Genomic DNA, 14,094 nt, shown 5'->3' on the forward strand with positions numbered 1-14,094 from the left:
CTGGGAGGTAAAATTTTAAATATATTTTCTCCTTTTTTATCAAGAATCTAAGAGAAATAAGTTTTACATTTATCAACCTATTCAGTTTCCTCATATTTTCCTTATTTGCCTTATTTTATCAAGGCAAGTGAGACCCTGAATATACATAAGTATGTTTCCTCTGTCTATGAGTTTAGCACTACCGAAACCGTCTTCTTTATCTCTTCTTCCCCTTTATTTAAGCCTTCTGGTGGGCACACTTAGAAGAACATCTTCAATGAGGCTTTTTCCAAGCAACCTCAGAATCCATCTGCATTCTGTTCATTTTGCCTACCACATGTATAAAGACATTAATCACTATTTAGAAGGGAATTCGATTTTATTTTTTGAACTATTTTGAGCCGTTATTTCAGTTCAGTTATTGCAACATGACATTAGATCCTATATTCCAGAATCAACCCTCACATCTGACTCAATTCTTCCTTCATTCAAGTATAATTACAACCAAATTTGAGCATTCAAAGATTAATTTATCACTCTTGAATCACAACAATCAATTTATTGTAGACCTTCAGGCTATGGATTAGAGATATATATCTATTATGGGACAGACGTGTTTTGTTTTTTTCGCCTAAGGAGAGCGCAAATCAATAAAAATGGCACTCCCAGGGCCATTTGAGTATCATGGTCTAGTTGTTTGATATTTATATGCTACAGATAATCTGAATCATAAATCCAAAGGATGATTTAAGCTCGTAAATTATAAGATGAATTCTTACAATTGTGATACGAATGATGAAGTCTTATTGCAACAGACTACCAATGATAAAAATCGATCATTATTGATGGATATTGGATGGACCTCAGAACTGTCATAAATATAAGACGTACAAGGGATGGAATTTCGACCTACTGAATTATAAGCATCATTCAAATTCTGTAACATCACTCTTATAGCATTATTTTCTCTCTACTTTCCAGATAACATCACACATAACATTAAATTTTGTTTTCTTTTCAAAGAATGAACTAACATGGATCATAAAGAAACTTTCATGGGTTCACGGGAGGCTTCATGTAACTCATAATAGGAAGTATTTGAAAGAGAGAGAATCATAATTATCATAAAAATGGTCAAAACCTGAATTCTATAAAATTCAATTATACATCCAATATCATTCCCTTAATAGCCAGAAAAGCCATTATTTTGTTTTAAAGTAGTTATCATCGTTGTCATCATACTGGTATGCTCTTCTTTTGCTGTTGAAGCTATTTTCATCCTTTTATAACCATTGGTATAACCATAACCGCTATCACCCCTGCTTTTGAAGACATCAAGATCCAGAAACCGATCCTAGTTCATTGTGATATCTCTGCCTCATAGATCCTGGTAATTAAGGTCCATAATGACATATTTCATAAAGTGAAATATGATAAAATTGTGATATCACAATAATTGATAAATTTACTAAAAGACATAGCCACATTTATTCAAGGCTCTCCAGAAATCACTGATAATATGCCGAACGCAAGACTCTATTGAATTATTGAGAAGCAACCCCAAGATCAGCCATTGAAACATGTGTATGGGCATAAGGGATTGAAATCAAAAGAATCTAACTTGTAATGTTAGTGAAATACTAGACAAATCTCCTTCCAAGGTCCAAAGACTTCTATTATGCATAGACGGAAGCATTATTATTCTTCGCGATGCATTCAATTTTTTATTTTATTAAACAAAATATTATTCATTTGTGTATTCCCTGTTTATCATGATGGTGTGTTTCTCAAAATCATCAAGAGAGTGATGATTTTTATGAATATCATACTAATCACGAGAATTTGAAAGTTCTTACTATTAGTTTAATCATGCATCTTGTATTATAATATATGTGTAGGAAATATTTAAATTATAGGCCATCCATCCTAATTAAATTTTGGTAAGAATAGGAATCTAGAATTTGAAGCTCAAATCAACCAATCATGAAGAATTTAAGGAAAATATGCCGAATGATAATATGCAATTCATACATGTTTTCGTGTAATAATTCATGCATTTCTTAGGCAAAATTGGTAAGTTAAATTGCATATTATCATTTTATTATTCAAATTTTCCTAAAAATATAAAATTTATTTTGAATCTAATTTGATCTTTCTAGCTGTTCTATTGGAAAATAGAATTTTAAATGATAAACTTTGGTGAATGTTTCACGACTAAATGAAAAGATATTTGATCTTTTAGAATTTATATGGAATTTTCAGGTTAAAAGCGCAAAAGGTGCATCAATCAGAAGGTCCACAAACATTGCGGCTATTAAGGACACAGATCTAACGGCCATGAAGGAACCCGCCTCTAAAGAGAAGATCCAGTGGTCCAGGGGTCTATCGATCGAACGGATCACATGCAATCCGAATATAAAGGAGCTAAATCCAACGGCTGAAAAAGAATCCGATTTTAAAGAAGAAGATATAGTGTTCCCGGGGTGCATCAATCGGACGGTTGGCGGCTAATCCGACAATTTTTTATCCAGATCTGACGGCCGAGAAGCAATCCAAAAATTAAGAGAAGATCCAATGGTGAAAAGCGATCCCGATTGGGATTATCGCATGATCCAACGCTGAGGATCATTTCGATCATAAAAAAATCAAGAAAAATCAGAAAAATGCCTAACAATCGAAAAAAAATCCTTAAAAGGGGCATTATTCAAAGGGACATAACGGTTGACCCGGATGGTTTTTTTACTCGAAATTTTTTGGGTAGTTTCCTCTGATAATTACCTATTTTCTGGCCTACAGAATGCCTATTAAAAGGCCTCAAATTAATTATAAAAATTATGTTTTGTATGTACTCAGAATTCTGAAAAGTTGTGAAAGGAAAGAGTTTTCAAATAGTCCAACTCTTCCATTTTCGTGTGGCTTCTAGCAAATGGCTAGCCATAGTGAAACAATGCCCAAGGAGACGTGAAGAATTGTGTTTTCATCAAAAGGTTAGTGAATTTATTCTCTTCTCATTTATTGATTCATGTTTGAGTAAGACGTCAAGGCACCGGACGAAATGTACGAGTGTATGAAGATACGAACGTGAAGAGAGCATCACTCGCACAGAGGTGGAAGCAAGGTTAGATAAAGAATAGATTTTATTTTAATATTTTTATTAGAATAAATTTAGATTTAGATAAATATCCCTAATTTAAACCACCATTTAGAGATTTATGTTTTTAATCTACGAAAAACACATAAAGATAATTCTATCAACCTTCTCATCTTTCCATATTCTCAAAGAAATTCTAATTTGAATCTAGATACCTTTCCTCCCTGTGGATCGAACCTTGCTCATTCTATATTAGGTTATTTAGTGATTAAGGAGTTATAAATTTATTGCATAAGTTTATTTGCCTAAAACGATGCAGTATAAAAACTTAAAATCTACTTATCACCCAGTATCTATAGTTATAGTTCTGGATCGTCCCGGACGTGGACGATGGATGGGACAGGATGAATTTCGTCCCGTCAGACGTCCAGAGTAAGTTCAGGGATGAAGTACAGGACAGTTTTTCGTCCAACGATTAAAAAACCATCCCGTCCAATCGTACCGAAATGCTTTTTCGTCCCATCCAGTCCTCTCGGAATGAATTTTTGTCCCAAAATTCGTCCCGGACATAAAAAACCCATTTTATATTTTTAATATATTATTATAGATTTTCTAAGTTTTTTAAGGGAAATATGGAGGAGAGAGAATGCGAATGGACATATGTACAATTAATTCTAGTTTGCATGTGCAAAAAAATACAGGGACCTTGATGCAAATTGTCATAGCGAGTCCACGTGGCGAGATCTCAACCGTCAGATATGAATCTGGTGGTTTTTCATCCACATCCGTCCGTCCATTGTCCGAGACCTCCAGACGGATGGATTTTTTTGTCCCCCACGACAAAAAACCCCTCCTCCGGTGGTCCCCAGGATGAATTTTTGTCCTGAAATTCGTCTGTATCCTTGGACAGGACAATTTTTTCATCTTGGGATGAAAACATTGTCTGGTCTGCATCCCTGAACTATATCTACAGTATCGAGTCAAGATTTGTCCATGGAGATCAATGCTTTCCTATGTTGTTTTTAATGCAATTAATTGACAAGGAAAATATCTTAGGTGAAGTTGTAAGAAGATTAAACTGACAGATCAAATGAAACTGGTGACTATATGTATTGTAATCATTTAAAAACGTGGAGCATTCAAACAATGTTTACGTATGATGGTTTGAGATTAGTATAATATTTTATTATTTAAAAATGTTAGTTAAAAATTTCTGGCATTAAAATTAGAAATCAAAAACCAACTTGCTACAACAAGAAAGATGGTGAATTATTGATAGATATCAACATATCTTAAATTTGTCATCATCACAGAGCCCTTGATTTAGTTACAAATTCCTCTTATCTCCTAATAAATTCATCTTATTTTTTTCCAATGGATCTAAGTGGATCCCAAATTTCATGTAATAAATATTCAATTATCTTTGTGTTTATTTTTTATAAGAATATAAGAAAACCCATTATCTTTGTGTTTATTTTTTATAAGAAAATAAGAAAACCCATTATCTTTGTGTTTATCTTTTATAAGGTTTGTGATGGATAATAGGTGGCTATAAAGTCAATCACAATTCCATATCATGTTTAAGTTCATTGAAATAAATATTCAATTATTATTATTTTCATGTAATTTTTACAATGGAATCTTTGAAACTTTAAATGTATGCAACGATTTGTTGTATTATGATGGGACCAAAATACAGTTATCACATTTATCTTAACTTATAAAATAAATATATATACAATAAGGATACTAGATATATAAATAACAATATCTGAAAGTAATAACATTATCTGCTCCTATTATATTATATGATATGTCCAATCTACGTGTAGAGATACTAAGGACATAATCATGGAAATATTCATTGATACAGTATACCTCAAGATTGGACATACTTATCTTATAAGTAGGAGAAGATAATTTTATTACTTTCCGATAGTGTCATTTATATATCTAGTATCCAGGCAAAAGTTTTTACCAGGTGCTTCTCCTACTTCTCCCTTCTACCCATAGCTCATCTCCACTCTCAAATGAAATCAGGATGGCTTAACGATGACAAAAAAGTGTGAACAGAGCTCATCACGGTGAATTTTAAGATTCAACTTGCCATGAACCATGTGGATACGTCTAGAGGCTACACACATGAGCAAATCAACATGTTTCACTCCATGATACAAGAAATCACAAGTACAATTTGTGCCTAGGTGATTCATTTCATTTTTTATGATCCCGCAATGATTTTATTTCAGTCTTCTACTGCAAATTGTCCTAATTTTTCATTAAGAACAAGGCCTTAGAACCCAACACAGAAGGTGAGTGCACTTTAGGGAAAGATTGTTTATTGATCCTTACAAATCCATAAACAGTATTAAACTTAAAATATAATCATGTCAATTCATGTCATAGAAGTATAAGTAATGCTAGAGACATATTTTGATGGATGACTATATTCTTTTAAGACTCATGAGTTCCTAATCATGCTATTAAATTATTCTTAGCTCAAATATGGCAAGAAGAATACAAATGTGACACAGTGGCCAAGATGGGATCATTTGCCTTGGTATAAGAGGAGATTGACTAGAGGAAGAAGATGCATCAAATCCATGGCCAAGGTGATAGATATTATTTAGTCATCAAGCCAATCATACAACCATATTTTATTTAAGTTAAATAAAAGAAAAATGTATTCATTATTATTTGTGTGTAGCATTTATAATGAAGTCCATGAATACATGCAATGATCTGGTGAATTATGATGAGATCATATAACAATCATCACCATTCTTGAAACACATATTTAAAATATTCCTATTTGGTGGATAGTCTAGATGGACATCAAATTAACCATATATAACAACACTACATGATTCTACTCATAGAGGACCATTATTGTGGATACACTAAAGGACAATAACTAAGTGCTAATAAATAGTTCATTGAAATGATCTGTATGAATCTCAGAATGTTATTATACTTAAACATTAGAGTTGTATAATTGATCTGTTCACCTGAGCAATAACACAAATTATGGGGTTAATCATTGGAAAGGTAAAATGAATCTAAATGTGTGTTATCAACCTTTAAATGATTAAAACTATTTTTATATTGATATTTTAATTTTTTTGGATTAAATTGTATTTTTCAATATTTTTTCTAACATCATATCCTTAAATAACTTAATTTTTGACTCAGAATATATTTTTTATGAATTGTTTGAACTTATATTTAATTATATATTAGTTTCTAAATCAATATATATTTATTAAGTTTTTATGAATTAATATTTATTTAATAATGATTTATAATGTATTTTTAAAATTTAATATTCGCTAGCCACATATCACCATTTGATTGGTCGAAATGGCAACCAATTATAGTTTTTATAATGATTTGTTGTGTTAATCATTGCAAAAAGGCGCAGTTCTGATGTCGCAAATTGCAATGCCATAATGTGCCAATTATTATCTTAGATTCTCTTTCTTTTCATTCTATGGAGTGATCTGGAACAATAAATACGATATAAGAATTGAAAGAAAGAAGAATAAAAGGGAAAAAAGTCAAAAATTACGGCAGTACATGCGACGCACACGTGTAGGGTACGTCATCTGTCATTCGTCATGTCACACATCACGCTGACGACAATATGACTGATGATGTGACAGTGACAGGGCAAAATTAGGGGACTCTTGACAGTGACGGTGACGAACCGGCCGTTACGGTGACAGGGAGGCTCGAAGGGGTTACGTGACGGGACGACCGTCACGGATGACGGCTGTGACAGATTTTTAAAAACTTTCAACATGGCCTAAAAGCTTTAAAATCATTATATTTAAGCTTTTTGACAGTTGAGGTTTTGCCACGTGCTGTAACTCAATTTCTTGGCATTTTGCTCAAAATTCCTGCTTTAATTTGTGCACGCAAACGGACGCCGCCCAAAAATAATTGGAGATATGCCCCTCCAATTCTCTATCCTCTATTTATCTAAGGAAACCATAGAAAATTCCAGATATATTATATAAGACTCTTCAATTTTTTTATTGTATTGCTACGCTTGCAACGTGCAACGAAAAGCTATATTAAGGGCATATTTGCAACCAAATTTAACAATAGTCCCTCTGACTTTAGAAATTACTTTGAACTCTTATTTTCCTTATAATTATATCCTTTTCTATTTAAAAATTCATTTCTTCCTCGAATAAATTCCTAAAAAATTCAATAAAATTCCAGAGAAAATTAGAAAATTTAATGATTCCCCCCCACATTAATTAACATTAAAATTAATTTTCAAATCTTCCATTTCCATTTAAATAGATTTATTCCAAACTTAAATAAATTCCATAAAATTGATATATTAACAGAAAATTAGGGTATTATCAGAATTCACTTAGGATATTAATTAACATGTAAATATGTGATAAGAACACTATTTTAAATTCTTTAAATGTATAACATTGTGCTAATTACTTGAATTAAGCCCAAAATTTAGGGTGTTATCATTCATTCACTGGGTTCTTTATTCTTGGAGAAGAACAGTTTTGCATCAACTATGCAAATGAATGGCTGTGATGTCGAACATCGTCAATGGTGTCATCTGACGGGTCAATTCACTAAGTGAATGTAACTACGCGATGTGATGTAACCTAGGAGAATGTAAGTGCAGGCCCCGACTTGTGGTGATTCGCCGAACTCCAAGCTCCGAAGCGGGCGTCCAGTGATGGTGACGGTGACCTTCTGACCCTCATCGGAGTGACGATGGCAACTACGGCGCCGAACGGAGTAATTGTGTAGGGGCTCGCACATAAAGAATGGGCTTGACCCGTACCTAGAAAGACACTCAACACGTAGTTTCTTGATAATTTTTCTCACCAAATCTAAACCGAGCGCAGTGGAGTGCAGTCGAAAATACACTACAAGAAGTAATATAACGGACGAGCAAGGGGAACGACGTACCTCATCGGTGTGGCAGCGTCTGTCGTTGTTGTCTTTGATGGTGCACAAGCTGGTATGGACACGTGTAGTGGAGAGGTGCCGGAGAAGAGACCGGCATGGCTCGTTAGATGGTGGGGCGTAATGGCTGGATGACACAAGCGAAGGCGGGTCAGCGGTGTGATCAGCGACAAGCCCCGGTGATGGCGAGGCTTGCTGCGGTCAACGGGTAGTGAAGCGAATCGATGAGGCACAAGATCGAGCAGGCGGGGCGCGGGTAAACGAGTCTGGCCGAACGTGATCGCGAGCGCGGTCAAGTGCAGCTGGAGCGGGGGCATCACATAGGAACGCGCTCACGCGCAGTAGCGTATACAGCCACCAGCGATGCTTGGAGGCACGTGCAAGAAAGGCCATGCTCGGAAGAAAGGCAAATGGGCGCATAGCTGAGTTGATGACGACTCAGGGCACACGGCTGGAGAGGCACGTGACACGCAACAGTACGCAATTGGTAGATCGTGGATTTGCGAATCAACACACTACCGAGGGCTGACTCCGTGCGGGGGAAGCAGGAGAGCAACTATCACCGGGCATGAGTTGATGCTGATCAGCGTCATGTAGTCCACGCATGATGCAGACCGGGATGAGCGTCGCAATCACAGGCGACAATCCCACGGTTACAATGCGTTCACAAAACTGTGCGGCTGGTCAATAGGGGAAAGGGGCCGTCACACGGTAAGGACCGGCTGCGGCTCTGTAGGTTGCTCGCGTTATCATGCACGTACGCAACGATCCAGTTATCGGTGGTGGAGGTCACTTGCCAAACTAATGCATAGTGGATCCGGAGAGGCCTTGAGATGCCTTTAAGATCCCGTGGCATTGCGTACGAAGCCAGTAGTTCATAATTTGAATAGCTCATCGCGTGGTGATCCACGACATGCATATGGGTCGTCACTACAGTATCACGGTGATTCGCCCAGGGAGGATAAGAAACTCAACGTGCGAGCAACGGTGACAAACGAGGACTTGTTTAGCACCGCACGGGCAAATGGGTGACACAGGTTGCAACCGCATGGATCACGGCAGGCGATCCACTACAAGGCTGGTGCACTCTGCGATGACATAGTAGGGAGAAGAGAGCGCTCGCTCTGGTGACAAGGGGACAATGCCGACTGGTGAGCTAAGTGGCACACACTCCTCTCCTCTCTATGCTCTTCAGCCTCTTCTTCTTCCTCCCCTTCCCTCTCTTCTTCTTCTGGTGAGACCTGGACGTGAGTAACTACCAATACAAATTCCAGATCTGGTCTGAACGTGAGGCTCATCATGGCCTTATATAGGGCCATGATGGGCCCCTTACAAGGAGTCCAACAAAGGGGCCCAATAAGAGACCCCATTTTAGAACATAAATAAAGAAACTAGGAGATTTAAACGATACAAAATTAAAATGATACGGACGCGTCACGATGAGTAGGAGCATTCATCTTGACGAACACCAAACAGAAATTAAACCAACGAAAATAGATAACAGAAAATACGAAGATACGAACGCAGACGTGCTCTACGCGGGGTATTTAAATCCGGGCATCTTCACGGACGCTTTGGCGTGCCGGTCGGGATGGACACGCACCGGCGGTGATGCTGATGTCGATGAAGATGGCTCCAATGACGTGTTGTCGATGACGCTTGGGCTCTTTCCATCAGGCTGAAACAACATTTTAATCGTCATCTTTTCAAATTGGAAAAGAGGTTGTTGTCGAAATCATCATTTAGAAAGCTATTGGTGACATATTCCGTGATTTTTTAAAAATGGAATATGATAAAGACCCCAGGATGTTCTCTGTTAATATATTACAGGCCATATTTCCATGAAAATGATGCATGTCTGTGATGATCTACAAGAAATTACAAAATGAAACATCATTTTTTGATGCTTGAATTTTACTTTCATCTCTATGGACCCAACAGGCTTGCATATAATAAACATATAAAATAATTACGAGGATACATGATATTTATGAATCAAATTTCAACTATTTAGGATATTGGAGGACAGCAATGATTATGGACATAGAGAGCAGTGGTGGTGGGAGCTGGTGTCAGTAACAGCCAAAGATCATGCCAAGATGAAGAATGGTGGCCATGACAGCTTGAAGCACAGAATTTAATTAAAAAATCCATCAACATTTCTTATGTATGGAAATATCAAATTCATAAAATATGACAATGAGAGTTTTATAGAATTAAACATGCGTTTTGGCATCTTACGGCTCTCATAACTATGTCTTTGTTGTACTTGGCGTCCACCTCAACTCCCTTGTGCATACTTCATAAAATTGAATTTCCTTTCCATCCAGTTTTGAGAAAATGACAACAGTGAATGGGATAATATGATTTGAATAATCTTCATGATGAAATTCAATAGATCAAATATATGGACTCAATTGACTAGACATAAGTAAAATCTAAAAGTAGCTCAATTTGTCTCTCTCAGATATTTCTACCTTTTAGTATCAAAATTTAAATCACTTCACAAATCACATTGGTAGTCCAAAATGTGTTGGATTCGATGCCTTTGTTTGTCCATAGAAAACACGTTTCCATGGATGCGGAAGCATGTTGATCGATTCACAATCGATCTTTAAAATAAAATAATGTACCTTGTGGGGAACTTGTTCCACCCTTGACTTTACCGCTCCGAGATCATTCTCAAACCGTTCACACGTCTGGCCTCTAGAAGTATCCGCGCGATCACTCGGCGCTTGGATCTCCACGTCTTTGTCTTCCATTCTTCTTGAAAATCTAGTAGATCTCCTCACCATGAAGACACTCTCCCTTGGATGAGTGGAGAAGAGAATGGATAAAGGGAGGGCTCTCAAATCAGGCTTGCATGTGTGCTTAAAATGAGACCCCTTTCCCTCTTTATATTCCACTTAAGGTTTTTCTCAAAAACCTACAAAGTAAAATATATCCACCAATGCCCTTATGACCTTGTGCGTGTGACCCTTTAGGCCCATGTATCATTGTGGTAAATAACCTTAGTGGCCCAATAATATTTATTGACTAACCTTATTAATTAACTATAACAACACATAGATTAATTAGATAATGATTGATTTAATCCAATCGATAGGTTAAGTTTCCAGCCTGTGGGGTGCCAAGCTACACCTCGTGCTCTAGAAGATACTGACTAGTATCGAACTCTCTCTTGGAACCTTTATCATCATCGGTTACTGTATATGTCTAATCCATCATCCGCACGAGTCTCTCAAACACCATAGGGTATGATTTATTGTCAAAATCTAATCCGTCATTCGATTAGTACTGATGCTTAACGGGGATCATTGGAGAACACATTCTCCAATATCCTCACTACTTTGTCCAGGGATTTTTCTGCATCGTCCTCCTTGAGTCAATCTCATCATATACTAAGGGCAGATGATCCCATCTTGACCGCTCAATCATATCCGTAAGCTTCTTTCTTCATCAGATCTATAACTTATTTGAATCCAACGATTAGAGGCTCATAAGTCATAGTCAAAATGTTGTCATCCACTCACGAGATGTCCTTGGTGTCTCAGGTCAATGGATCACTTATACAACTGTGACTTGAATCAACTTGATTGACATTTAGGTATAATACCATTCAGGGATTCGTACGGATCAATTCAGTGAACTCTTTCTCCAAAGAACGCCCACTATCTGTCCTTAGTGTTGCCACACTAATAGCCACAAGATCAGTTATAATTATCGTATACATAGGATAAACTAGTATTGTTCTATCCGGATTATTCGATGTCTATCTCGACTATCCATCGAATCAGAATATTTAGAATATATGTTTAAAGACTATTGATCATTATATTATGATCTCACCATAATTCACTAAGTCATTGCACATATTCATGGACTTCATTATAAACATCACACGGAATAATAATGAACGTAAGTATTTATTCAATGAACTTAAATAAACATGGCAGTGTGATTGGCTTGACGGCCACATAATATCCATCAAAATGATCATTAAAAACACTGTTATTAATTAATAATGATAATAAAGATGAACAGTCAGACAACGTATGATCAAATCCGCCACTATATATGTGTCTTTAGTCAAGTAATCAATCTCAATGATTCAAAATTCTTCTACATGACATCAAACTTTGAATGATTGCATCCTTAAGTTTATTTCAATGATGTAACATAAGACAACTAAAATCTAATAGATCTATCGATCTTTAACAAGAGATAATTCACTAGACCTATTCCCAATACCGTATATATCCATGTGAATATGAATTCTCGTCAATCGATCAAGTTCACATTAGGTTATAGATGGATAAATAAAAAAGGCAACATCAATCAAATTAAGGATATGTGAATGCAAATAAAATATCACAAGTAATGGTAAAATAGGATTAATACCTCATACTAGTCGTCGTTAGAAAATACCTTGACACTATCTTCATCACACTTGATCATTCTTGGCACGTAACCCACACTTCACTATGACTAGGAGCTCAATGCTTTCAGCACTAAGACGTGCCCTTTTGAAAGTGACATCTACATGTCTTGCGGAGAATAAACGCTTTGTTGGGGCACTAGTCGCACATACTGAAACAAACTCTTGCGCAAGGGTAGATAGTCGAGGGTAAGTTTGTACGCCTATGCGTGGCCACCACCCTAGTGTTGTTTTTGTGTCCTTCTCTATTAGTTTGAGATAAGTTTCTGATTCCTCTGTTGGATTGCGTACCCATCATTCCGTCTCTCTAGGGGTGCTATCCCATTGATGAGTTCAGTGAGCCAGTCATTTCATCCTCAAGGTCATTACAAGCTAGATCTTGGTCCCCATGAAGTGACATTAGTTGTCGGACAAATACAAAAGCATCATGACTGATGCTAGGATATAGTGATGACCCCTTGTTTAAAGGGTCAAGAATGGCCGTTGTTGTGGTCACACGGTTCTTGGATATAATTCACTCATACTTCAATATCTTACTCTTTATGATCTCACAAGCTTGTTTGATAGATGTGATTTGGCGAGTGGTAAGCTTTCTTCCCAAAGCGAAGATTGTAGACATATCAAACTTATATAGAACAATAGCAATATGTCTCATCAAGGCCTTCAAAATGTGAAGGACTTCCACGACTCTCATTGTCTTCAAGCCACTAACGTAGTTTGTTGTCTTGTAAAATGGCCCTAGGATGTACTGGAAGTTGGACAACATTTTTCACTCTTCGCAACAGACTCTCAAGTCCTTCTCCATTACAGACAAGATTTGTAAAACCATGGAATCAACGACCTCTCGCTTCTCTAATGCAGCATGTAACATGTCATGCGTACTGTTCCATCGCGTTGGGCAGTAATGGGATTTGGTTGTGATTCTTTTGCATGTGTTTGCACATCTTCACTTACTGTTGATGCCGTTGAGTTGATGCTCAAATGCTTGTTACTAAGGCTCTTAGATGGGTGACCGCATCCCCCAAGGGAGGGACAATATCATGAATCACCATGTCTATAGGACTCACCGTAGCCTCACGCATGGCATCCAAATCATATGTGGTACAATCATTAGCAATATCATGTACTTCATCAACAATGCAGCTGCCCGCAATCCTAGGAGGAGGTATATTCACTACTACACGCAATAAATTCAAGGCAGCTTGAACAATGATGTTCATCACATAGGCATCACATGGAACGTGTCAGTCCACTATGAAATGATCGCTCACTGGCTTAAGCTCCTTCGCGAGTAGTGTTATCATCCGCCCGTTTCTTGAGGCATTGCCTGTAGTGATAGCGCCAACCTATAGTGAAAAATGGTGAGTTATGTAATGAAGAAATATACTGCAAAATGAAGCTTGATGGGTTGTTGCCAACCTTCGTCCGCATACTGAAGTCATCCAATGCATGGAGCACAATTGTGTTCATATTCTCACCATCATGTTTCCCCTATTGGCTTGCGTATTGCAAGCACATGTTCACATAAATCCCACTAGTTGTTCACCCAATGAACCATGATGCCCAAAAGACCACATGAATTCTCGGTAGTCCACACATCCACTATCAACGAGACCTTGGGGAAATTTGTTAATAACTT

Source organism: Wolffia australiana, chromosome 16, assembly GCF_029677425.1.
Source record: "Wolffia australiana isolate 7733 chromosome 16, ASM2967742v1".
Classification (NCBI taxonomy): Eukaryota; Viridiplantae; Streptophyta; class Magnoliopsida; order Alismatales; family Araceae; genus Wolffia; species Wolffia australiana.